General features: G+C 47.2%; 14 non-coding genes across 14 annotated transcripts; all 14 read left to right on the forward strand.

Moving 5' to 3' along the window:
- Positions 1 to 3606: 3606 nt before the first annotated feature.
- On the forward strand, positions 3607 to 3678 carry TRNAA-CGC (transfer RNA alanine (anticodon CGC)). Its single transcript has one exon. It is a non-coding gene; the product is annotated as a tRNA-Ala (tRNA).
- A 303-nt stretch (positions 3679 to 3981) lies between these two features.
- TRNAA-CGC (transfer RNA alanine (anticodon CGC)) lies at positions 3982 to 4053 on the forward strand. The gene has a single exon. It is a non-coding gene; the product is annotated as a tRNA-Ala (tRNA).
- A 303-nt stretch (positions 4054 to 4356) lies between these two features.
- On the forward strand, positions 4357 to 4427 carry TRNAA-CGC (transfer RNA alanine (anticodon CGC)). The gene has a single exon. It is a non-coding gene; the product is annotated as a tRNA-Ala (tRNA).
- A 5267-nt stretch (positions 4428 to 9694) lies between these two features.
- On the forward strand, positions 9695 to 9766 carry TRNAA-CGC (transfer RNA alanine (anticodon CGC)). Its single transcript has one exon. It is a non-coding gene; the product is annotated as a tRNA-Ala (tRNA).
- Positions 9767 to 10069: 303 nt separating this feature from the next.
- On the forward strand, positions 10070 to 10141 carry TRNAA-CGC (transfer RNA alanine (anticodon CGC)). Its single transcript has one exon. It is a non-coding gene; the product is annotated as a tRNA-Ala (tRNA).
- Positions 10142 to 10444: 303 nt separating this feature from the next.
- On the forward strand, positions 10445 to 10516 carry TRNAA-CGC (transfer RNA alanine (anticodon CGC)). The gene has a single exon. It is a non-coding gene; the product is annotated as a tRNA-Ala (tRNA).
- A 303-nt stretch (positions 10517 to 10819) lies between these two features.
- On the forward strand, positions 10820 to 10891 carry TRNAA-CGC (transfer RNA alanine (anticodon CGC)). The gene has a single exon. It is a non-coding gene; the product is annotated as a tRNA-Ala (tRNA).
- Positions 10892 to 16106: 5215 nt separating this feature from the next.
- TRNAA-CGC (transfer RNA alanine (anticodon CGC)) lies at positions 16107 to 16178 on the forward strand. The gene has a single exon. It is a non-coding gene; the product is annotated as a tRNA-Ala (tRNA).
- Positions 16179 to 16481: 303 nt separating this feature from the next.
- Positions 16482 to 16553, forward strand: TRNAA-CGC (transfer RNA alanine (anticodon CGC)). Its single transcript has one exon. It is a non-coding gene; the product is annotated as a tRNA-Ala (tRNA).
- A 303-nt stretch (positions 16554 to 16856) lies between these two features.
- Positions 16857 to 16928, forward strand: TRNAA-CGC (transfer RNA alanine (anticodon CGC)). The gene has a single exon. It is a non-coding gene; the product is annotated as a tRNA-Ala (tRNA).
- A 304-nt stretch (positions 16929 to 17232) lies between these two features.
- TRNAA-CGC (transfer RNA alanine (anticodon CGC)) lies at positions 17233 to 17304 on the forward strand. Its single transcript has one exon. It is a non-coding gene; the product is annotated as a tRNA-Ala (tRNA).
- Positions 17305 to 19636: 2332 nt separating this feature from the next.
- TRNAA-CGC (transfer RNA alanine (anticodon CGC)) lies at positions 19637 to 19708 on the forward strand. The gene has a single exon. It is a non-coding gene; the product is annotated as a tRNA-Ala (tRNA).
- Positions 19709 to 20011: 303 nt separating this feature from the next.
- TRNAA-CGC (transfer RNA alanine (anticodon CGC)) lies at positions 20012 to 20083 on the forward strand. The gene has a single exon. It is a non-coding gene; the product is annotated as a tRNA-Ala (tRNA).
- A 2903-nt stretch (positions 20084 to 22986) lies between these two features.
- On the forward strand, positions 22987 to 23058 carry TRNAA-CGC (transfer RNA alanine (anticodon CGC)). The gene has a single exon. It is a non-coding gene; the product is annotated as a tRNA-Ala (tRNA).
- The last annotated feature ends 1580 nt before the right edge of the window (positions 23059 to 24638 follow it).

Consider the following 24638-nt stretch of genomic DNA (forward strand, 5'->3'; position numbering starts at 1 on the left):
CGAGGAACAAACTGACCGCATGGTGCTGCCTTTCCGAGCAAGGTACGATGTTTGTGTTTCTCATGCTTTCGGCACGTCAGGCGGATGTGCCATTTTCCTTAGAAACAGTTTAGGAATAGTTGTAGAGACCGTGCTTGTGTGCCAAAGTGGTAGATTTGTTTTAGTAGATTTTCTTATGTCCGAGTCTTGCTGGCGAATCATCTGCCTATATGCGCCGAACGCCGAAAATGAACGAGACGTGTTTTTTGAACGGCTCGAGCAGTACCTGAATTGTGAAAGACAAATAATTATGCTTGGAGATTTTAATTGTGTTTGCTTAGTAGCTGATCGAGTGAAAAATGCCCCACTAAGGGATAAGAGTGCCTCACGCTTAATTGCAATGGTGCAAGGCCATAATCTAGAAGACATAGGAAATATATTAACTAATGGGACGCAGCCAGTCTTTACACACTACCAGCCCGCGAGCCACGCGAGACTGGATAGGGTATATGTTTCATTGCATTTAGTAGCGGCGTGCCATAGTTTTGACGTTAAACATGTGTCATTCAGCGACCATTGTTTGGTGTCAGTCACAATTGGGACGCATAAAGAGGCCTCGCGCTTTAATTGGAAAATGTGGCTATTTAATGACAAGCTGCTGCATAATGAATCATTTGTAGAGTGCGTAAAGGAAAAGTTCGAACAGCTATTGGCGAGACATGATGACGTGATAGAACGGTGGGAGCTTTTTAAAGAAGAAATAAAGATTTGTGCGATAGAAAAAGCGAGTGTAATGAAATACGAAGAAAGGAAAAAGCAGAAAGAAATACAACGAGAATTGGATTTTATGTACAGAATAGAAGCCGATAGGCCTGGTACATTCACAAAGCAGATCAATGAACTTAAAAGCCAACTGGAGCTTATCGGCGAAGATAAGTACAGAGGAGCGGTTATCCGAGCAAGAGCCGGAAAGCTATGGCTCGGCGAAACGCCCACAAAGCGAGCCTTTGCAGATGAAAAGGCTTACGCTAGGCAAAACCTAATACGGAAAATAAGTTATAAGAATGAAGTCACTGACGAACAAGCAAAAATAGAGAGAGCGTTCTTAGAGCACTATAGCGAATTATTTCGAAGAAGTTGCGATGTCCCGGAAGAGTTCGAACGAGAGTTCCTTGCCAGCATGACAAAACTAGATGATGTTGACCGCGAATGTCTGGAAGAACCGATCAGCCAGAAAGAAGTTGAAGAGGCCATTGACGATTTAGGTCGAGGGAAGTCTCCTGGACCTGACGGGTTGGGAGCGGCCTTCTATAAGGCCTCCAAAAAAGATGTGAGCGTAATCTTGCATCAGGTAATTGCTGAAGCATATAAACGAAGATATGCACCCCCGTCCTTTGGCCGGTCGCATATAGTGCTCATTCCCAAAACGGAAGACCCAGGGAAACTGCTGTCAGTAGGGTCTTATCGCCCAATAGCATTGACTAACGTCGATTATAAAATATTTACTAAAATCTTGGCAAAGAGGTTACAGCGAGTTATAACACGAATTGTAGGACCACATCAGACATGCGGAATCAAAGGTAGATCAATCTACACAAATATTCATGTTGCACGAACCATTCTAGAATGTTGCGATGCGTGGGGCGAGCATGTAGCAATGCTGCAGCTTGACCTACAAAAAGCGTTTGATCGTGTATCCCACAATATCCTTTTCGCTGTTCTTGATTATGTAAATGTTGGTTTGGTGCTTTTAGATGGAGTAAGGATGTGTTATGCTAACTGTACCGCTAATCTTATAATAAATAAGGATGTAAGTGAGAGCTTTCACGTACGCTCAAGTGTGCGCCAGGGGTGCCCTTTAAGTCCTTTATTATTTGCGTTATACCTTGAGCCATTCTGCAGAAAAATTATTTATAACAACAGTATTACAGGTTTTCGTTTGCAGTCAGCGGAAGTAAAACTGCTAACATATGCGGATGATATTGCTTTGTTTTGTAGCGATAAGGAAAGTGTCGCGACTGCGGTAGCGGACGTTTCATCGTTTTGTAAAATGACGGGTAGCGTCATAAACTTTGATAAGTGCCTAGGAATATGGCATGGAACATGGGAAAACACCCCACCTATTTTTGTGAATGTGAAGTGGACCGTTGCGCCGACAAAGTATCTTGGGGTGCCGCTTGAGCACTACAAGGAGACTGCGGGATTCTGGGAAGACGAAACAAAGAAAGTGCAAGAAAAAACAGTTAAATGGGGTGGCCGTAGTCTTTCAATGTTTGCCCGAGCGACGGTCTGTAATTTATTCGCCGTTGCAAAAGTGTGCTATGTATTGCAAGCATTGTCTATGACTAGATTGCACGTGCAGCGTTTGCATAGGGTACTGGCAGTGTATGTATGGGGGTCAAAGTGGGAGCGAACCAGTCGAACAAATTTATTTCGATCCGTCAAAACAGGAGGGCTTGGACTGGCACATCTGTTCTTGAAACAGATAGTGCTTCGTTTTGCGTTTCTTAGAGACCAAAAAGACTCATTCCTCATTAATGTGATGCAACTGAGACTAGGTACGGCTCTTCCTGAATTCATTATATCTAGTTGTGTAGTCAACAGTGGCCCTATGAGCGGATTTCTGAAAGAATTGATATGGGCATTTCGGTTTCTGAAGGTACGCTTTTCAATGGAATACCTCAGTCACGTTCCTAAAAAACGTCTGTATAAAGATTTAATTGATGTAGTACTGCCAGTACCGCTGTACAGATCTATGTTCAGTTTAGGTACTGAAAGAAATGTGCTGAAAAGGGTAAAACGTATGCCTGTCAGGCCATCGGTAAAGTCTTTCTTTTTTCACCTACATTCCAATACACTACCAGTAAAACCGCGGCTTCAGGAAAGAGGTATTTTTATTCCCTGGTCTCTAGACTGTTTACTATGCCATCAGCAAGAAACAATTGAACAAATATTCATAGACTGCTGGGACGCCTTGTTTCACTGGGATGTCCTCCAGCGAACTATAGAGAAAGAGTTGCCGATAACACCCTATGGCATCCGTTTTCTCCCAACGGAAAACGAAGGAGGAGTGCCTTACGACATGTTTATGTTATTAGGGTTGCACAGCCTGTGGCGCACGCGCATGGCCGTTAGACATGCGGATGTACATGCTCGAAGTACTCGTGGATATTTTATGGAAAGTGTCTGTTACTTAAAAGAAGTCTACGATGCTCAAAATGAAAAACCAGAATGGATTAGATTATTGAACGAGTTTGCTAAACTTGGGCGGTTTTAAAACCACGTGCACACCAAAGCCTGGTGGCATTTTTACCATTTGTAAAGTACCCGCCGTGGTTGCTCAGTGGCTATAGTGTTGGGCTGCTGAGCACGAGGTAGCGGGATCGAATCCCGACCACGGCGGCCGCATTTCGATGGGGGCGAAATGCGAAAAACACCCGTGTGCTTAGATTTAGGTGCACGTTAAAGAACCCCAAGTGGTCGAAATTTCCGGAGCCCTCCACTACGGCGTGCCTCATAATCAGAAAGTGGTTTTGGCACGTAAAACCCCATAACTAACTAACTACCATTTGTAAAGTGTGTATATTTTGTATGTACCATGAAAACGGTAATAAAGAAAAAAAAACTGGGGGTGTAGCTCAGTGGTAGAGCGCTCGCTTCGCATGTGAGAAGTCCCGGGTTCAAACCCCGGCACCTCCAGTGTGGTGATTAATTAATTTTTTATCATTTTATTTCGCAGCATATAGTAAGCAATTCAATTATTTCGAAAAAACGATGCTACGTCTATTCCACATAAACAAGTAATACTCGCATTTCTACAGCAGTCTTCAACGCCTCCGCGTCACCACAGTGCCGTTTCTTTAACGAGAACGCTTAGGGCGACTGCAAGCAGATCAGGTGTGTAGCAACAAGCCTGACTGAAAGGAAGCCTTTTCCACTTTATAGTGGCTGCTGGCTATGAAGAACACAAAATCGTCTACGCATGGCTACGTTTATTGTTCTGGGGGTGTAGCTCAGTGGTAGAGCGCTCGCTTCGCATGTGAGAAGTCCCGGGTTCAAACCCCGGCACCTCCAGTGTGGTGATTAATTAATCTTTTATCATTTTATTTCGCAGCATATAGTAAGCAATTCAATTATTTCGAAAAAACGATGCTACGTCTATTCCACATAAACAAGTAATACTCGCATTTCTACAGCTGTCTTCAACGCCTCCGCGTCACCACAGTGCCGTTTCTTTAACGAGAACGCTTAGGGCGACTGCAAGCAGATCAGGTGTGTAGCAACAAGCCTGACTGAAAGGAAGCCTTTTCCACTTTATAGTGGCTGCTGGCTATGAAGAACACAATATCGTCTACGCATGGCTACGTTTATTGTTCTGGGGGTGTAGCTCAGTGGTAGAGCGCTCGCTTCGCATGTTGAAGTCCCGGGTTCAAACCCCGGCACCTCCAGTGTGGTGATTAATTAATTTTTTATCATTTTATTTCGCAGCATATAGTAAGCAATTCAATTATTTCGAAAAAACGATGCTACGTCTATTCCACATAAACAAGTAATACTCGCATTTCTACAGCTGTCTTCAACGCCTCCGCGTCACCACAGTGCCGTTTCTTTAAGGAGAACGCTTAGGGCGACTGCGAGCAGATCAGGTGTGTAGCAACAAGCCTGACTGAAAGGAAGCTTTTTCCACTTTATAGTGGCTGCTGGCTATGAAGAACACAAAATCGTCTACGCATGGCTACGTTTATTGTTCTGGGGGTGTAGCTCGGATTCGGCTTTCTGCCGCGCTAGCGAGCGGACGTGCCGATCATGAGCTCCGTAGGAGCGGCTTCAGCGACCCAGCAGGGCCGCGGTACCAGGAGTTTTGCCTCAGAAGACCCGGAATACCAAGTTTTGCTGCCTCAATTGCCGACAGGTCGGATAGTTTTAAATACAGTTTTTCTGCATGCGGATGTGCGTGCCAGGCCGTATCGTGTGGAACATTTCCGAGATGCGTTGGCTAGCTTAGGCCTACTTGCCGATGTCATCGCCCTAGGGGCGTATCAGATGAGCCACGTTTGGGCGGTTACTTTCAAGAGCGACGAAGGCGTGAAAAAGCTTTCAAGCGCCAAGAACCTCAAGGTGAATGAACATCGGTGCATTGTCGTTGATCCTGCCAATCAGGCCGTGCGGCTGAAGTTGCATTGGATGCTTCATAACGTGTCGTACGAGGATATACGGACAGCCCTGTTACCGTTCGGAAAGGTCACGGACGTTTTCCATGAAAAGTGGCGTGTTCAAGGAGTTCAAGATAAAGCATCGTCGACACGGGCGGTGTCCCTGGTTCTGAAGACGGGTATGACCGTAGAAGACCTGCCCCATCAACTTCGTGTAGCTGGTGAGCAGACCCTAGTTGTGGTACCGGGCAGAGCACCCCTTTGCCTGAAGTGCCGAAACACCGGACATGTCCGACGTGACTGCCGCGTCCCGAAATGTGCAGTATGCCGTCGCTACGGCCACCAGGATACGGAATGTGTTAAGACTTACGCATCCGTCGCAGGACCTGCGCTTCGAGAGGACGTGGCTGACCTGTTAATGGATGAGGCTGACGTTGATGAGGCTTCCCGCGTGCTAGTACCACCGGCGGACATAGTTGCAACACCTTATGTGCCGGCTGCTAAAGCCACGAAGGTGGTAAATGTGCTGCCTACGAGCCCGAAAGATGCAGTGCAAAGGCCATGCGACGAAGGAGCCAAAGAAGAATCGGCCGCAAAATCCGCCACTGCCGAGGAGGCCGCCACGGAGCACGGACCGGCAACTCCCATCATGGACGTCGAAGAATCGAGTGCAAGCAATGTGGCTATGAAAAGAGCGAGGGACTCGACCGGCAACCTGGACGGCAGCCTGGACGGCAACCTTGACAACGGGGCCAAAGACGAGCCGCCGCCAAAAGCGCAGGCGGGTCGTCGTGTGCCCGTGCGCCCGAAGCCAAACATCCCGCCGGACAGACGGCCGGCGGCAAAACCGCCTAAGTAGGACTCGGCGCCTACTGGGGCGCCCGGACTAACGTCGTGAAGAGATGGCGTCCTTTTTGGAATCGGGCTTCGCGTACGCTCTAAAGGTACGCGTGTGGATCGAGCGGTTTTCAGTGCAAAAGTTATGCATGCAAATTTTTCTACAGTGTGTCTGGATCGCTTGTTCTTCAGCGACACCGTGCGATCGGCTTGCTTTTGCAGATAAATGGCGGTGAAACTAGAGAGAGCACTGAGAGTTGCCACGTTAAATGTCCGTGGCCTTGGAGCGCGAAGGAGGCAGCATCAACTTAGCCGCTTGTGTATGGAGAAGGAACTCGATGTAGTTGCCTTACAAGAAACTAAGGTCGAAACCCAAGAGCAGACCGATCGCATGGTGACGCCTTTCACGGCGCATTACAATGTGTGCGTGTGCCATCCGAATGGCACATCAGGCGGATGTGCGTTGTTAATACGGAAGAGTGCTGGTATTATTGAAGAAAGTGTAACTGTTTCTGAAACTGGCCGCTTGCTTATTGCAGATTTTTCTTTTTCCCACGATTTGTGGCGGCTCGTATGCGTTTATGCGCCAAACAATGTGAATGATCGATTTTTGTTTTTTGAATGTATCGAGCAATATCTAAAATGTGATCGCTTTGTCATATTACTTGGTGATTTTAACTGTGTGTGTTCTCCGGAAGACCGACTAAAAAGGGAAAGGGTTCGCGATAAAAGTGCTCTCCTTTCGAGCAGACTAATTGAAGACCACAACTTAGAAGATGTGGGCCTAGTCCTCACTGATGGTATGATTCCGCAGTACACGCACATTCAGCGAAATAGCCGAGCAAGGCTGGACAGAGTGTATGTTTCTGACGACTTGATCACCCTTTGTAATAGTTATAACGTCGCACCGCAATCGTTCACGGACCATAGCCTGGTAAGCTTCTCGATTGGGGAAAAAGTTAAAAGAACACGATTCAACTGGAACATGTGGAAATTCAACGAAAAGCTGCTTGATGATGAACCATTTGTGCGCAGAGTTAAGGAAAAGATAACAGAGTTGATGACAAATGAGGGTGAATATTTTACTGCCACATGGGAGGAATTTAAGATTCAAGTTAAGTTCATTGCAATAGAAAGAGGAAGCAGCCTTCAGCACGATAAATTACAGAAACAAAGAGAGCTGCAAAGACAGCTAGAATATCTGTCAAGCGCACAAAATGCGGGTCACGATCTATTAGCTGAAAACGTAAAGAAAGTAAGACACGAGCTTGAAGTTATCGACGCCGAGCGATACAAAGCAGCAGTTATACGCGCTAGAAGCGAACGCCTATGGATGGGTGAGATACCAAACAAACGGGCAATGAGCGATGAAAAGCGTCACGCGTCAAGAAATGAGATCCAACAGATACGTCTTCAAAACGAGGTGACGTCAGACGCTTCGTCGATTGAGAAAGCTTTTGTGGAACACTATCGCGAATTGTTCGGCAATGTGACTCCTTCTGGACTGGCCTTCGAGAGTGAATTCATGAGCGAGATGCCAAGGTTGGATGACGACGTTAGAGAAAGTCTTGAGAGACCAATAGCTGTGTCCGAGATTGAAAGGGCGATAGAAGAACTGCCATCAGGCAAATCGCCAGGGCCGGACGGCCTAGGCGCCGCTTTTTACAAGGCATTCAGTCAGGAGTTTGCGTGTATATTGCACCGACTACTCTCAGAGGCGTATGAATTTAAAAAAGTACCACCCTCATTCCAGACTTCGCACATAGTATTAATTCCGAAAACCGATGAACGGGAAAAGCTCCTTTCAGTAAGTTCATACAGACCGATAAGTCTGACCAACACAGATTACAAAATATTTATGAAAGTACTGGCTCGACGATTTCAAAGCGTGATTCAGCAGCTTGTAGGGCCACACCAGACGTGTGGCATTAAAGGCCGCACCATTTTCACGAACACCCACATTGTAAGGAATGTGCTTGAATGTTGCGATGCCATTGGGGGTCGGGTGGCTATGTTGCAGCTAGACCTTGCGAAGGCGTTCGACCGGGTGTCACATGAGGTGCTTTTCGCTATACTGCAGTACTGTAATGTTGGGAGCGTCATTGTAGATGGCGTTAAAATGGCTTATGAAGACTGTTACATGCAGCTTATAGTTAATAAGTGTCTTAGTTCGCGGGTGCCACTCCGCTCGTCTGTACGGCAAGGCTGTCCCTTGTCTCCCTTGCTTTTTGCCCTGTACCTCGAACCCTTTTGTATGGCAGTCATACGGAATGAAAACATTCGTGGTTTTAGGCTGCACGCCGCAGAAGTTAAAATGCTAGCTTATGCAGATGACGTCGCCGTCTTTTGTGAAGACAGGGAAAGCGTGGTCGAGGCTGTCCGCCTTGCAAGATCCTTTTGTAGGTACACTGGTGCCCAGATTAACTTCGAAAAAAGTGTTGGGATATGGCATGGAAGCTGGGACGCGACACCCACAAAATTCGCCGGTATGCAGTGGACTACAGTGCCTCCACTGTATCTAGGAGTGCCCCTTGAGCACTATCGGGACTCGACACAGTTGTGGACCGGCCAAATAGAATCAATGAAAGAAAAGATAAAAGGATGGCAGGGCCGGGGATTGTCAGTGTTTGCACGTGCTTCAGCTTGCAATATATTTTTAATTGCCAAAGTTTGCTACATACTGCAAGTAATGTTCATGTCCCGTGTAAACGTTCAAAAAATGCATCGAGTGTTTGCTACCTTCATCTGGAACTCCACTTGGGAGCGATCCAGTCGAACAAATCTTTTTCGCACAGTTCGAAATGGGGGCCTTGGGCTCTCACACTTGTTCATTAGACAGATCGTATCGCGGTTCATCTTCCTGCGAGATGAAAGAAATGTTTTCCTCCGTACGGTCATTCAGGCGAAAATGGCAACAGAACTGCCTGAATTTGTTGTGTCCACATCTAGTGCTATCACTAGAGTGACTGGGTACTATCGTGAAGTCGTTGCATCTTTTAGAATACTCTGCGCACGTTTTTCGCTGGAGTACTTGTGCTCAGTGAGAAGAAAGAAACTGTACGCAGATTTAGTTGACAGTATGTTACCTATCCCACTGTATAGGAGTGTTTATTGTGGAGGCCCAGGAAAAGATGTGCTGAAACGAGTCAAAAGGATGCCTGTAAGACCTGCTGCGAAAACTTTCTTTTTCCACCTACACACGAACACCCTCCCCGTTAAAGTATGGCTAGAACAGAAAGGAATATTCGTACCCTGGACTACCGATTGCCGGCTGTGTAAAAAGCCTGAAACAATTGAACACGCCTTCATTGAGTGTTGGGACGCTGTCTTTCACTGGGACATCTTGCAGCGCACTCTTAAAAAAGAACTCCCCATAAACCCCTATGGAATTCGGTTCCTTCCAGTTGAAAGCGATGACGGGCCACCGTTCGACATGTTCATGTTGCTGGGTCTCCACAGTTTGTGGAAAACAAGAATGGCTGTACGTCATGCTGATGTAAATGTGTGCTCTGCGCGAGAGAACTTCATTGAAAGTATGTCACTATTACGAGAAGTGTATCGTGCACAAAGCGAAACCCCAGACTGGGTTAGCATCCTTGATGAGCTGGTGTGCCTCAAGAAATTTTAGCGACCATCCCACCTGATGTGATGTGGGTGCACTGTGTATATGGATTTGTTTTTTTTTGTGTGTTAATGTATAAGCAGGCAATAAAGAAAAAAAAACTGGGGGTGTAGCTCAGTGGTAGAGCGCTCGCTTCGCATGTGAGAAGTCCCGGGTTCAAACCCCGGCACCTCCAGTGTGGTGATTAACAAATTTGTTATCATTTTATTTCGCAGCATATAGTAAGCAATTCAATTATTTCGAAAAAACGATGCTACGTCTATTCCACATAAACAAGTAATACTCGCATTTCTACAGCTGTCTTCAACGTCTCCGCGTCACCACAGTGCCGTTTCTTTAACGAGAACGCTTAGGGTGACTGCAAGCTGATCAGGTGTGTAGCAACAAGCCTGGCTGAAAGGAAGCCTTTTCCACTTTATAGTGGCTGCTGGCTATGAAGAACACAATATCGTCTACGCATGGCTACGTTTATTGTTCTGGGGGTGTAGCTCAGTGGTAGAGCGCTCGCTTCGCATGTGAGAAGTCCCGGGTTCAAACCCCGGCACCTCCACTGTGGTGATTAATTAATTTTTTATCATTTTATTTCGCAGCATATAGTAAGCAATTCAATTATTTTGAAAAAACGATGCTACGTCTATTCCACATAAACAAGTAATACTCGCATTTCTACAGCTGTCTTCAACGCCTTCGCGTCACCACAGTGCCGTTTCTTTAAGGAGAACGCTTAGGGCGACTGCGAGCAGATCAGGTGTGTAGCAACAAGCCCGACTGAAAGGAAGCTTTTTCCACTTTATAGTGGCTGCTGGCTATGAAGAACACAAAATCGTCTACGCATGGCTACGTTTATTGTTCTGGGGGTGTAGCTCAGTGGTAGAGCGCTCGCTTCGCATGTGAGAAGTCCCGGGTTCAAACCCCGGCACCTCCAGTGTGGTGATTAATTAATTTTTTATCATTTTATTTCGCAGCATATAGTAAGCAATTCAATTATTTCGAAAAAACGATGCTACGTCGATTCCACATAAACAAGTAATACTCGCATTTCTACAGCAGTCTTCAACGCCTCCGCGTCACCACAGTGCCGTTTCTTTAACGAGAACGCTTAGGGCGACTGCAAGCAGATCAGGTGTGTAGCAACAAGCCTGACTGAAAGGAAGCCTTTTCCACTTTATAGTGGCTGCTGGCTATGAAGAACACAAAATCGTCTACGTATGGCTACGTTTATTGTTCTGGGGGTGTAGCTCAGTGGTAGAGCGCTCGCTTCGCATGTGAGAAGTCCCGGGTTCAAACCCCGGCACCTCCAGTGTGGTGATTAATTAATTTTTTATCATTTTATTACGCAGCATATAGTAAGCAATTCAATTATTTCGAAAAAACGATGCTGCGTCTATTCCACATAAACAAGTAATACTCGCATTTCTACAGCAGTCTTCAACGCCTCCGCGTCACCACAGTGCCGTTTCTTTAACGAGAACGCTTAGGGCGACTGCAAGCAGATCAGGTGTGTAGCAACAAGCCTGACTGAAAGGAAGCCTTTTCCACTTTATAGTGGCTGCTGGCTATGAAGAACACAATATCGTCTACGCATGGCTACGTTTATTGTTCTGGGGGTGTAGCTCAGTCATTCTGCTTCCGGCTCCCGAGCTGAACGGATCGCGGGATCATGGGCTCCAATGGAGCGGCATATGCGGCTGTTAGCCGCGGCAACAGGCTTTCGACGGAAGAAGATAAAGATTACCAGATAATTTTGCCTCGCCTACCTACAGGACGTATTGTTTTGAACACAGTTTTTTTGCACGGCGACGCTCGTGTTCGCCCGTTTCGTGTAGAAGATTTTCGAGACGCGCTTCAAGCTGTTGGTATGCTCTCTGGCGTCGTCGCCCTTGGAGCATACCAAATCAACCATGTATGGGCGGTGACGATGACGACAGCCGAGGCTGCCGAAAAGCTGGCGGCCCTGAAGGAGCTGCAGGTGAAGGGGCGTCGCTGCCTGGTCATCGACCCCAAGGAACAACAGGTGAAGCTTCGTATCCACTGGCTTCTGCATGGGGTGGACGACGAAGACGTCAAGACCGCGCTGGCCTCCTTCGGCAAGGTGACGGAAGTGACCCGGGAGCGCTGGCGAGTGGATGGCGTTTCCGACAAGGGCTCGACGACCCGAGCAGTGCTGCTGCAGCTGAAGGGAGGAATGAAAGTCGACGACCTGCCCCACCAGATCCGCGTCGCCGGCGAGCTTGCGCTGGTGCTAGCCCCAGGACGTCCCATGCAGTGCCTGCGCTGCCGAGGCTCTGGCCACGTTCGTCGTGAATGCAAGGTTCCCCGTTGCTCGCGGTGCAGACTTTTTGGACACAACGACGCGGACTGTGTGCGTTCATACGCAGTAGCCGCGGGTTCGGCGGAGAGCGAGCCGTCGACGTTAGACCATGTAATGGACGTGACCGAGGCGGAGGAAGCGGCCACGGGAGCTGGAAACGGCAAAGTGGCGGCAGAAACCGGCGTGACGACCAAGCAAGCCGAAGGAGGAAGGAATATCCCTCCCCCCAAAGAACCAGCAGCTACAGTCGAGAGCGTGAAGACGGCCCCGCATGAAAATGAGAGCCGCCAGCCAGCTACGGATGCAACGCAGGCAGAGGCGGACGACAACGCGACCCCTGCTAGCGCCCGCGTCGAATCCGTCTCGGCACCGGTCAAGAGATCCCTGCAGCACGAGGAGAAAGTCGACGGAAAGGCTGGCGGTGACTCCGAGGCACCACCCGCTAAGACGCTACCTGGAAGGCGCTCCACCCTCAAGCCTAAGCCGAACCTGGAGACTGACCGTAGGCTTACCCCGAAGCCGACCAAAGAGGAACCCGGGCGACGGCCGCCGGATGGCCACGGAGGCGTCTAGCGGTCAGCTAGACGTTAAGGTGAGCACCATGCTCCGGGCCTTACCCCCTCCGGATTACATTAGTAATGGCTACCAACCCGTCGCTTAGCCTCGGCACGCTAAACGTTCGAGGTCTGGCCGCCAAAAGGAAACAGTCAGGTTTACAGACTACTAGTGGACCACGACCTCGACGTTTTAGCCGTGCAAGAAACCAAGGTAGACGGCGAGGAGGAGACCGGGAGCATGGTGCAAAGATTCACGTATAACTACTATACGGTAGTGAGCCACGCCTTAGGGACTTCGGCAGGGTGTGTGCTGTTCGTGAGGAAGCTCCCTGGTCTTGTTATAGATGGTTACTTCTCCTGTACTTCTGGTCGACTTGTCTTTTGTGACTTCAGCTATTGTAATGTCCAATGGCGCGTGTTTTGCATTTATGCGCCTAATACTGTGCAAGAGAGGGCAAATTTCTTTTTGAGTTTAAAGCATCATTTACATGTGCAAAAAATGATAGCCTGTGTAGGCGACTTCAACTGCGTATTGAAAGCTGAGGATAGGTCCACGCGTCGCGTGGTTTGTGACAAAAGTAGTGATATCCTGGCGCAGATCACACACGAATTCGAATTAGAAGATATCGCAGAATGTTTTCGCGGTCACGGAGACGTAAGCTACACTCACTTTCAGGGCACAAGTCACGCACGCTTAGACCGTATCTATCTTTCATATGATTTAGTTGAAAAATGCCAGTGCTACACAGTTACGGCCATATCATATTCTGACCACTGCCTGGTAAAATGCACGGTGGGCAGGAAGAAAGAACGAAACAAGTTCGTCTGGGAACTGTGGAAATTGAATGCAGAGCTGTTACGGGATGAAACTTTTAACGAAAATGTAGTGGCTACTCTGAATTCTTTTGGAACAGACAGTTCTACGAAATTTGGTGAGGAATGGGAGTTGCTGAAGCAAAGCATTAAATTGAAGGCAATCGAAAGAAGTAGCGTACTGCGATATGAACAAAAGGCCAGAGAAAAGGATTTAACAACATTGCTAGAAAAATTTGCGAAGCTTGAATGCATGCAACCTGGCGCCTATCAACAAGATATGCGCGCCGTTAAGAAGAAGCTCGAGGTATTCGACGAAGATCGCTTCCGAGGTGCGCTAGTGCGCGCCAGAGCAGAAAGGCTATCATGCGGGGAAACGCCAACGAAAGGAGCACTGGGGTTAGAAAAAAAGCACTCGAGACGTAAGCAGATTGAGGCTATCGAATATGAAGGGGTGGTATTAACGGATAACAATAATATAGGGCGTGCTTTCTTTGAGCATTACAAAGAACTTTTTACATTCAGGCCTGTCAACATGCACGATTTCAAGAAATTATTTTTGCAACGAATCCCACAGCTGTCGAGTGAGGTTAAAGAAACCTTAGAACGACCATTAACAGAACATGAAGTGATGAAAGCCATCGAAGACCTGAATCCTGGGAAGTCGCCAGGTCCAGACGGTCTTTGTGCCGCATGGTACAAATCGTTCAAAAGCCACCTAGCTCCTATCTTAACAGCAGTTTTCCAGGAAGCATATGAACTGAAAATACTTCCACCATCCTTTGGCCAGTCCCATACAGTACTAATACCGAAAACAGAAGAGACCGAAAAGCTCAAGCAACTTTCCTCCTACAGACCCATAGCGCTTACTAACTGCGACTACAAAATATTGATGAAGGTGTTGGCACGACGGGTCCAGTCAGTTATTCAGGAAGTAGTCGGCCCACACCAGACGTGTGGTATTCGTGGAAGAACCATTTTCACTAACATCCATAAAATGAAGTGTGTGCTGGAGTGTTGTGACGCCATGTGCGATGCAGTAGCCATCCTCCAGCTAGACTTGGAGAAGGCGTTTGATTGTGTTTCTCACGACATATTGCTTACCATCCTTGAACACGTTAATTTTGGCCACATAATCACTGAAGGGGTGACCATGGCGTACCGGAGCTGCTATACCAGACTTATAGTTAATCAGATGTTGGGGGCCCCCATTAACGTGAAGCGCTCCGTTCGCCAGGGTTGTCCACTCAGTCCACTCCTGTTTTGTGTCTACATAGAAACGCTATATCTGGCCATCATTGAAAATGAATGTATTAAGGGGTTTAGTCTTCAATCAGCAGAAGTGAAGCTACTGGCATACGCTGACGATGTGGCTGTGTGCTGTAAGGACAAACAAAGTGTATTGAATACTGTGAATATCGTCAAAAAGTTTGGTAACGTCACTAACAGCTACGTTAACTGGCAGAAATGTTTGGGGTTTTGGCATGGAAGATGGGCGTCTACACCAGACCACTTTTCGAACGTAAACTGGGTCACGACGCCAGTGAAGTACCTTGGAGCACCCCTTGATGCCTACAAGGACAGTAGCGAGTACTGGAAGGAGCGGACAAAACAACTAAAAGAAAAAGCCGACCGATGGAACGCCTGTTACTTGTCAATATTCGCGAGAGCTACAGCGTGCAACATGTTTCTCGTGACAAAGATCTGGTACGTAATGCAGGTACTACAGTGCTCTCGTATTAATGTGCAGAAACTGCACCGCGTGTTCGCTGTATTCGTGTGGGCATCAAGCTGGGAGCGATGTAGCCGAGATAATCTCTTCCGGCGCGTGAAGGATGGTGGTCTGGGGTTGGCGCACCTCTTCCTGCGTCAACTGGTGAATAGATTCTCCTTCTTTCGAGATACAAACGACCCATTTCTGCGCACGGTGATCCAAATGAGGCTGTCAAGATCACTTCCCGAATTCGTTGTAGGTACGGAAATAATGCCAGGACCATTCCGTGGTTTCTTTCGGGAAATAGTTCAGAGTGTTTCCTTTTTGCGTGTTCGTTTTTCAAGTGCATATTTGTGGAGTGTAAAACGGAAAAAGTTATATCGTGATTAATGTGACAGTGTTTTGCTGGTACCTATGTACAGAGCCCCGTACAGTGGAGGCCCAGGCCTAGATGTATTGAAAAGGGTGAAGAAGATGCCAGTTCAACCAGCCACTAAATCGTTCTTCTTTAAATTACACACCGGTACTCTACCTGTTAAATTCTTCCTTGAACAACGTGGGTTCTACATGCCATGGGGAACCCACTGCCTTATATGTAAAAAAACAGAAAGCATAGATCATGTCTTCATCCACTGTTGGGAAGGGGTCTTTTTCTGGGACGTGTTACAAAGGACTCTAAAAAAGGAGCTACCTATAGATCCCCACGGAATCAGGTTTCTGCCAGTATATGACGACGAAGGTTTCCCGTACGACCTGATCATGCTTACGGGCCTCCACTGTTTATGGCGCGCAAGAATGGCGGGTTACCATTGTGACCCGGATGCCCGACCGGCGCGTCTGTACTTTTGTGAATCCATGCAACGGTATGTGGAAGTGATCAAGATGCAACAGCCTGTTCCTGAGTGGCTGTCGAGGGTTGAACCCCTTACAGCACTAAAGGAATTTTAATCCGACAACGTCGTGCCACAGTAGCGGACGGCAGCGAATGTAAATATTACTGTTCCTTGTTCCGTTTGTGTATTCATCCCTTTTTGCTTCTTTGGTCTTAGTTTATATCATTTAGGAATTTGTCTTGTGTTATGTCGAGTACTGGCAATAAAGAAAAAAAAAGAAAAAAAAAGGGGGTGTAGCTCAGTGGTAGAGCGCTCGCTTCGCATGTGAGAAGTCCCGGGTTCAAACCCCGGCACCTCCACTGTGGTGATTAATTAATTTTTTATCATTTTATTTCGCAGCATATAGTAAGCAATTCAATTATTTCGAAAAAACGATGCTACGTCTATTCCACATAAACAAGTAATACTCGCATTTCTACAGCTGTCTTCAACGCCTTCGCGTCACCACAGTGCCGTTTCTTTAAGGAGAACGCTTAGGGCGACTGCGAGCAGATCAGGTGTGTAGCAACAAGCCTGACTGAAAGGAAGCTTTTTCCACTTTATAGTGGCTGCTGGCTATGAAGAACACAAAATCGTCTGCGCATGGCTACGTTTATTGTTCTGGGGGTGTAGCTCAGTGGTAGAGCGCTCGCTTCGCATGTGAGAAGTCCCGGGTTCAAACCCCGGCACCTCCAGTGTGGTGATTAATTAATTTTTTATCATTTTATTTCGCGGCCTATAGTAAGCAATTCCATTATTTCGAAAAAACGATGCTACGTCTATTCCACATAAACAAGTAATACTCGCATTTCTACAGCTGTCTTCAACGCCTCCGCGTCACCACAGTGCCGTTTCTTTAACGAGAACGCTTAGGGCGACTGCAAGCAGATCAGGTGTGTAGCAACAAGCCTGACTGAAAGGAAGCCTTTTCCACTTTATAGTGGCTGCTGGCTATGAAGAACACAAAATCGTCTACGTATGGCTACGTTTATTGTTCTGGGGGTGTAGCTCAGTGGTAGAGCGCTCGCTTCGCATGTGAGAAGTCCCGGGTTCAAACCCCGGCACCTCCAGTGTGGTGATTAATTAATTTTTTATCATTTTATTTCGCAGCATATAGTAAGCAATTCAATTATTTCGAAAAAACGATGCTACGTCTATTCCACATAAACAAGTAATACTCGCATTTCTACAGCTGTCTTCAACGCCTCCGCGTCACCACAGTGCCGTTTCTTTAAGGAGAACGCTTAGGGCGACTGCGAGCAGATCAGGTGTGTAGCAACAAGCCTGACTGAAAGGAAGCTTTTTTCCACTTTATAGTGGCTGCTGGCTATGAAGAACACAAAATCGTCTACGCATGGCTACGTTTATTGTTCTGGGGGTGTAGCTCAGTGGTAGAGCGCTCGCTTCGCATGTGAGAAGTCCCGGGTTCAAACCCCGGCACCTCCAGTGTGGTGATTAATTAATTTTTTATCATTTTATTTCGCGGCCTATAGTAAGCAATTCCGTTATTTCGAAAAAACGATGCTACGTCTATTCCACATAAACAAGTTATACTCGCATTTCTACAGCTGTCTTCAACGCCTCCGCGTCACCACAGTGCCGTTTCTTTAACGAGAACGCTTAGGGCGACTGCAAGCAGATCAGGTGTGTAGCAACAAGCCTGACTGAAAGGAAGCTTTTCCCACTTTATAGTGGCTGCTGGCTATGAAGAACACAAAATCGTCTACGCATGGCTACGTTTATTGTTCTGGGGGTGTAGCTCAATTCATTTTTAAGATCTTCCCACATGGGAAACGCAAAGAAAAAGCCCTGAGGAATAAACTCGACTTTCTACTTAATGTGGAAAGCACAGAACCTCAGTTCAGTTATTCAGGAAGTAGTCGGCCCACACCAGACGTGTGGTATTCGTGGAAGAACCATTTTCACTAACATCCATAAAATGAAGTGTGTGCTGGAGTGTTGTGACGCCATGTGCGATGCAGTAGCCATCCTCCAGCTAGACTTGGAGAAGGCGTTTGATTGTGTTTCTCACGACATATTGCTTACCATCCTTGAACACGTTAATTTTGGCCACATAATCACTGAAGGGGTGACCATGGCGTACCGGAGCTGCTATACCAGACTTATAGTTAATCAGATGTTGGGGGCCCCCATTAACGTGAAGCGCTCCGTTCGCCAGGGTTGTCCACTCAGTCCACTCCTGTTTTGTGTCTACATAGAAACGCTATGTCTGGCCATCATTGAAAATGAATGTATTAAGGGGTTTAGTCTTCAATCAGCAGAAGTGAAGCTACTGGCATACGCTGACGATGTGGCTGTGTGCTGTAAGGACAAACAAAGTGTATTGAATACTGTGAATATCGTCAAAAAGTTTGGTAACGTCACTAACAGCTACGTTAACTGGCAGAAATGTTTGGGGTTTTGGCATGGAAGATGGGCGTCTACACCAGACCACTTTTCGAACGTAAACTGGGTCACGACGCCAGTGAAGTACCTTGGAGCACCCCTTGATGCCTACAAGGACAGTAGCGAGTACTGGAAGGAGCGGACAAAACAACTAAAAGAAAAAGCCGACCGATGGAACGCCTGTTACTTGTCAATATTCGCGAGAGCTACAGCGTGCAACATGTTTCTCGTGACAAAGATCTGGTACGTAATGCAGGTACTACAGTGCTCTCGTATTAATGTGCAGAAACTGCACCGCGTGTTCGCTGTATTCGTGTGGGCATCAAGCTGGGAGCGATGTAGCCGAGATAATCTCTTCCGGCGCGTGAAGGATGGTGGTCTGGGGTTGGCGCACCTCTTCCTGCGTCAACTGGTGAATAGATTCTCCTTCTTTCGAGATACAAACGACCCATTTCTGCGCACGGTGATCCAAATGAGGCTGTCAAGATCACTTCCCGAATTCGTTGTAGGTACGGAAATAATGCCAGGACCATTCCGTGGTTTCTTTCGGGAAATAGTTCAGAGTGTTTCCTTTTTGCGTGTTCGTTTTTCAAGTGCATATTTGTGGAGTGTAAAACGGAAAAAGTTATATCGTGATTAATGTGACAGTGTTTTGCTGGTACCTATGTACAGAGCCCCGTACAGTGGAGGCCCAGGCCTAGATGTATTGAAAAGGGTGAAGAAGATGCCAGTTCAACCAGCCACTAAATCGTTCTTCTTTAAATTACACACCGGTACTCTACCTGTTAAATTCTTCCTTGAACAACGTGGGTTCTACATGCCATGGGGAACCCACTGCCTTATATGTAAAAAAACAGAAAGCATAGATCATGTCTTCATCCACTGTTGGGAAGGGGTCTTTTTCTGGGACGTGTTACAAAGGACTCTAAAAAAGGAGCTACCTATAGATCCCCACGGAATCAGGTTTCTGCCAGTATATGACGACGAAGGTTTCCCGTACGACCTGATCATGCTTACGGGCCTCCACTGTTTATGGCGCGCAAGAATGGCGGGTTACCATTGTGACCCGGATGCCCGACCGGCGCGTCTGTACTTTTGTGAATCCATGCAACGGTATGTGGAAGTGATGAAGATGCAACAGCCTGTTCCTGAGTGGCTGTCGAGGGTTGAACCCCTTACAGCACTAAAGGAATTTTAATCCGACAACGTCGTGCCACAGTAGCGGACGGCAGCGAATGTAAATATTACTGTTCCTTGTTCCGTTTGTGTATTCATCCCTTTTTGCTTCTTTGGTCTTAGTTTATATCATTTAGGAATTTGTCTTGTGTTATGTCGAGTACTGGCAATAAAGAAAAAAAAAAGAAAAAAAAAAGGGGGTGTAGCTCAGTGGTAGAGCGCTCGCTTCGCATGTGAGAAGTCCCGGGTTCAAACCCCGGCACCTCCACTGTGGTGATTAATTAATTTTTTATCATTTTATTTCGCAGCATATAGTAAGCAATTCAATTATTTCGAAAAAACGATGCTACGTCTATTCCACATAAACAAGTAATACTCGCATTTCTACAGCTGTCTTCAACGCCTTCGCGTCACCACAGTGCCGTTTCTTTAAGGAGAACGCTTAGGGCGACTGCGAGCAGATCAGGTGTGTAGCAACAAGCCTGACTGAAAGGAAGCTTTTTCCACTTTATAGTGGCTGCTGGCTATGAAGAACACAAAATCGTCTACGCATGGCTACGTTTATTGTTCTGGGGGTGTAGCTCAGTGGTAGAGGGCTCGCTTCGCATGTGAGAAGTCCCGGGTTCAAACCCCGGCACCTCCAGTGTGGTGATTAATTAATTTTTTATCATTTTATTTCGCGGCCTATAGTAAGCAATTCCATTATTTCGAAAAAACGATGCTACGTCTATTCCGCATAAACAAGTAATACTCGCATTTCTACAGCTGTCTTCAACGCCTCCGCGTCACCACAGTGCCGTTTCTTTAACGAGAACGCTTAGGGCGACTGCAAGCAGATCAGGTGTGTAGCAACAAGCCTGACTGAAAGGAAGCTTTTCCCACTTTATAGTGGCTGCTGGCTATGAAGAACACAAAATCGTCTACGCATGGCTACGTTTATTGTTCTGGGGGTGTAGCTCAATTCATTTTTAAGATCTTCCCACATGGAAAACGCAAAGAAAAAGCCCTGAGGAATAAACTCGACTTTCTACTTAATGTGGAAAGCACAGAACCTGGCCAAGTCATGAAGGAAATCAAGGAAGTTAAAAACCAGTTAGAAATCATCGACACAGAGAAGTACCGTGGTGCCATGATAAGATCCCGTGCAGAAAGATTGTGGCAAGGGGAAACACCGAATAAACGTGCGCTAAGTGACGAGAAAGCTTACGCTCGCCGCAGTGATATAAAACAGATAAGCTACAATGACGAAGTAACGAGTGACCGCAGGACCATTGAACGCGCCTTTGTTGAACACTATGGAGACTTGTTTGGCGAAAGAAAAACTGATCTGGGTGGCTTTATAAGCCACTTCCTACACTTTATGCCACGATTGGAAGAAAACGTTAAACAAGGCCTCGAAGCGACTATAACTGTGCGTGAAGTTGAAGCTGCTATAGAAGAACTAGGCTCAGGAAAGGCACCTGGGCCGGACGGATTAAGCGCTGCTTTCTACAAAACATTTAAAGCAGAAATAGCACTAATTATGAAGAAATTTTTAGTGCAGTCCTACAAAAACAACCGAATACCCGCGTCATTCCGAACAGCTCAGATGGTCCTGATACCAAAATCTGACGATCCTGTAAAGCGCTTGTCTGTTGCATCGTACCGCCCCATTAGCCTTGCGAACACTGACTATAAAATTGTTATGAAAATAGTGGCGAAAAGGTTACAGAGCGTAATAAAACTTTTAGTTGGCACCCACCAAACGTGTGGGATTAAAGGGCGCACAATAACTACCAATGTACACGTCGCCAGGAGCATTCTAGAATGCGTCGATGCTTTCGAGGGTAAAGTTGCAATGTTGCAGCTAGACCTGGAGAAGGCATTTGACCGTGTGGCTCATGATATTCTCTTCGAGATTTTAGAATACACGAACATAGGATCAGTGATTATAGATGGCTTAAAAATGGTGTACACAGACTGCAGCACACGGCTGATTATTAACAAGAGTCTCACGAGAAGTGTCAATGTCTGCTCATCTCTGAAACAGGGGTGCCCAATTTCGTCATTGCTTTTCGCAATATACCTGGAGCCTTTTTGCTTAGCCATTAAAGAGAACGAGAAAATAAGAGCTTTCAAATTACAGCAAAGTGAGGTGAAAGTGCTTTCCTACGCAGACGATCTAGCAGTGTTTTGCGATGACTATGACAGTGTCAGCGAAGTGGTAACTCTGGCGAAAACTTATTGTGAAAAAACAAGTAGTGCCATAAACTGGGATAAGTGCATCGGGTTTTGGCATGGCGCGTGGCAAAGCAAACCACGCAGTTTCGCAAACATACAGTGGGTGACCATGCCTGTGAAATATCTTGGCGTGCCGCTTGAACATTACAAAGACAGTAAGCAGTTCTGGGAACAGGAAACACAGACGGCGAAGGAAAAAGCGCTGGCATGGCAAGGGCGCAATCTCTCAATGTTCGCGCGCTCCACTGTGTGCAACATTTTTCTGGTTGCAAAAATATGGTACATACTACAAGCGCTATTCATGACGCGAGTGAATGTACAGAAACTGCATCGAGTGTTCGCTGTGTTCATTTGGAACTCAACTTGGGAACGCTGCAGCCGCTCTAATCTGTTGAGATCAGTTCGCAGCCGTGGTCTTGGACTGTCACACCTATTTGTGCGCCAGATTGTATCGCGGTTTATGTTCTTGCGGAACCACAGTGATCCATTTTTGCGCACCATGACACAAGTGCGATTAGGTAATCTATTACTTGACTTCATTGTTTCGTGTTCGAATGTTGAATCCCCTCCAGTGAAAGGTTTCCTTCAGGAAGTAGTGTTATCTTTCCGTATGCTTAGTGTTCGAATCTCGCTAGAATATTTAAGCTCCGTCAAAAGAAAGAAAATGTACCATGATATGATAGACTCATTAATGCCAGTTCCAATGTATAGGTTAGCATACTATGGAGGTTCAGGCGATGATGTCCTCAAAAGGGTCAAAAGAATGCCTGTGAAACGATCGGTAAAATCATTCTTCTTCAAACTCCACACAAATACCTTGCCTGTAAAGACTTGGCTGGCCGATAAGGGAATATATGTGCCGTGGACCACCGATTGTATATTGTGTAAAAAACCAGAGACTGTCGATCACGTCTTCATTGATTGTTGGGATCCCTTTTTTCATTGGGACATCTTACAACGAACATTAAAGAAAGCATTACCAATAACCCCACGTGGTATCTGATACTTAGACACAGGCAATAACGATATTCCATATGACCTTATTATGCTGCTGAGCCTCCATAGTATATGGTCCACAAGAATGTCGGTATGTCATGCTGATGTGAATGCCCATTCTGTGCGAGAAAACTTTATTGAAAGTGTTGTCTACATGCGTGAAGTGTACAAAGCCCAGAAAGAACCGCCCGATTGGTTGCCGCTGTTCGATGAGTTGGCTAAATTCAAGCGCTTTTAATTTTAGAGAGTCAGGATAAGCTAAGCTGATTCTCTTTTCACAATGTATTCGCATGGCATTTCTGTAACGAGGAAATAAAGAAAAAAAAAAGTGGGGGTGTAGCTCAGTGGTAGAGCGCTCGCTTCGCATGTGAGAAGTCGCGGGTTCAAACCCCGGCACCTCCAGTGTGGTGATTAATTTTTTATCATTTTATTTCGCAGCATATAGTAAGCAATTCAATTATTTCGAAAAAACGATGCTACGTCTATTCCACATAAACAAGTAATACTCGCATTTCTACAGCTGCCTTCAACGCCTCCTTGTCGCCACAGTGCCGTTTCTTTAACGAGAACGCTTAGGACGACTGCAAGCAGATCAGGTGTGTAGCAACGAGCCTGACTGAAAGGAAGCTTTTTCCACTTTATACTTGCTGCTGGCTATGAAGAACACAATATCGTCTACGCATGACTCCGTTTATTGTTCCGGGGGTGTAGCTCAGTGGTGGATTCCACTTCCGGACACCGCAGTGAACGGTCGCGGAATGTTTGCCTCCGAAGGGGCGGTTACAGCGGCCCAGTAGGGCCGCGGTCTCAGCTTGAACGACACACCGAAGGATCACTACCAGGTTATTCTGCCGCAACTACCTACAGAATCGACTGTTACAACGACCGTTTTTTTGCATGGAGACGTGAAGGCGAGGCCCTACCGAGTCGAGCATTTCCGTGAGGCACTTGCCTATCTGCAGCTGATGCCGGAAGTGGAGGCCCTCGGTGCCTATCAGATGAATCACGTCTGGGCCATCACTTTCAAGGACGAAAAGGGCAAGCAAAAGATTTTGTCTGCTTTAACCTTCAGCGTAAAGGACCACCGATGCATGGTAATAGACCCTCGAAATCAAGACGTTAGGATGAAGCTGTATTGCCTTCTACATACGACTCCGGACGACGAAGTCAGAGGCACCCTGGCGCCTTTTGGCAAGGTCAGCGATATTTCGAGGGAAAAGTGGCGCGTTGCAGGCTGCAACGACAAAGGCTCCCACATGCACCTGGTGTCCCTACGGCTGAAGGTAGGCGTTACCGTGGAAGACCTGCCTCATCAACTTGCGCTCTTGCGCAAGTTATTGAAGACCATGCGCTCGTGCACGTCCCAGGCAGACCCCCGCTCTGCCTCCGGTGCCATGGCACCGGTCACATACGGCGCGAGTGCCGAGTTCCGCGTTGCAAGCTCTGTCGTCGTTACGGCCACGACGAGAGTCAATGCGCGTAGCTACGCTAGTGTAGCCGGAACTGGGCGAAGCGACACCGTCGATGAGCACCTCATCGACCAAGTCGACGCGGAGGAGACCGTCAGTGGAAGCGAGAAGCCGACAGCGTGGGGTGCCACGCCTTCTGTCCCATCCGAAAACAAGGGACCTATGAAAGCTGCGGCCAGTGAAAATGGAAAGAACGACGAACCACAGAATACGCCAGAGGCTGAGAAAACCCCTAGCAACTGTGCTGCTGTTAGCGAAACAGTCGAGACGGAAGAGAGCGGAACCGCAATGGAGGGCATCAATTCGGAAGAAGGAAAAACCAACCCTTGCGTCGCCGTCTCAAAGAGACCACGGGAAATCACCATCGAAGACGACAACCGCGAGAAGGTCAACGCCGGTGAACCGCCCCCAAAGGCAGGGTCCCACCGTAGGGCTCACCTGAAAGTGAAGCCCAACGTGCCTCCAGACAGGAGGACTACACCGACAGGGCCTCCGCGTTAGCGGAGGGCGCTG

The sequence above is a fragment of the Dermacentor variabilis genome, chromosome 3 (genome assembly GCF_050947875.1).
Source record: "Dermacentor variabilis isolate Ectoservices chromosome 3, ASM5094787v1, whole genome shotgun sequence".
Lineage (NCBI taxonomy): Eukaryota > Metazoa > Arthropoda > Arachnida > Ixodida > Ixodidae > Dermacentor > Dermacentor variabilis.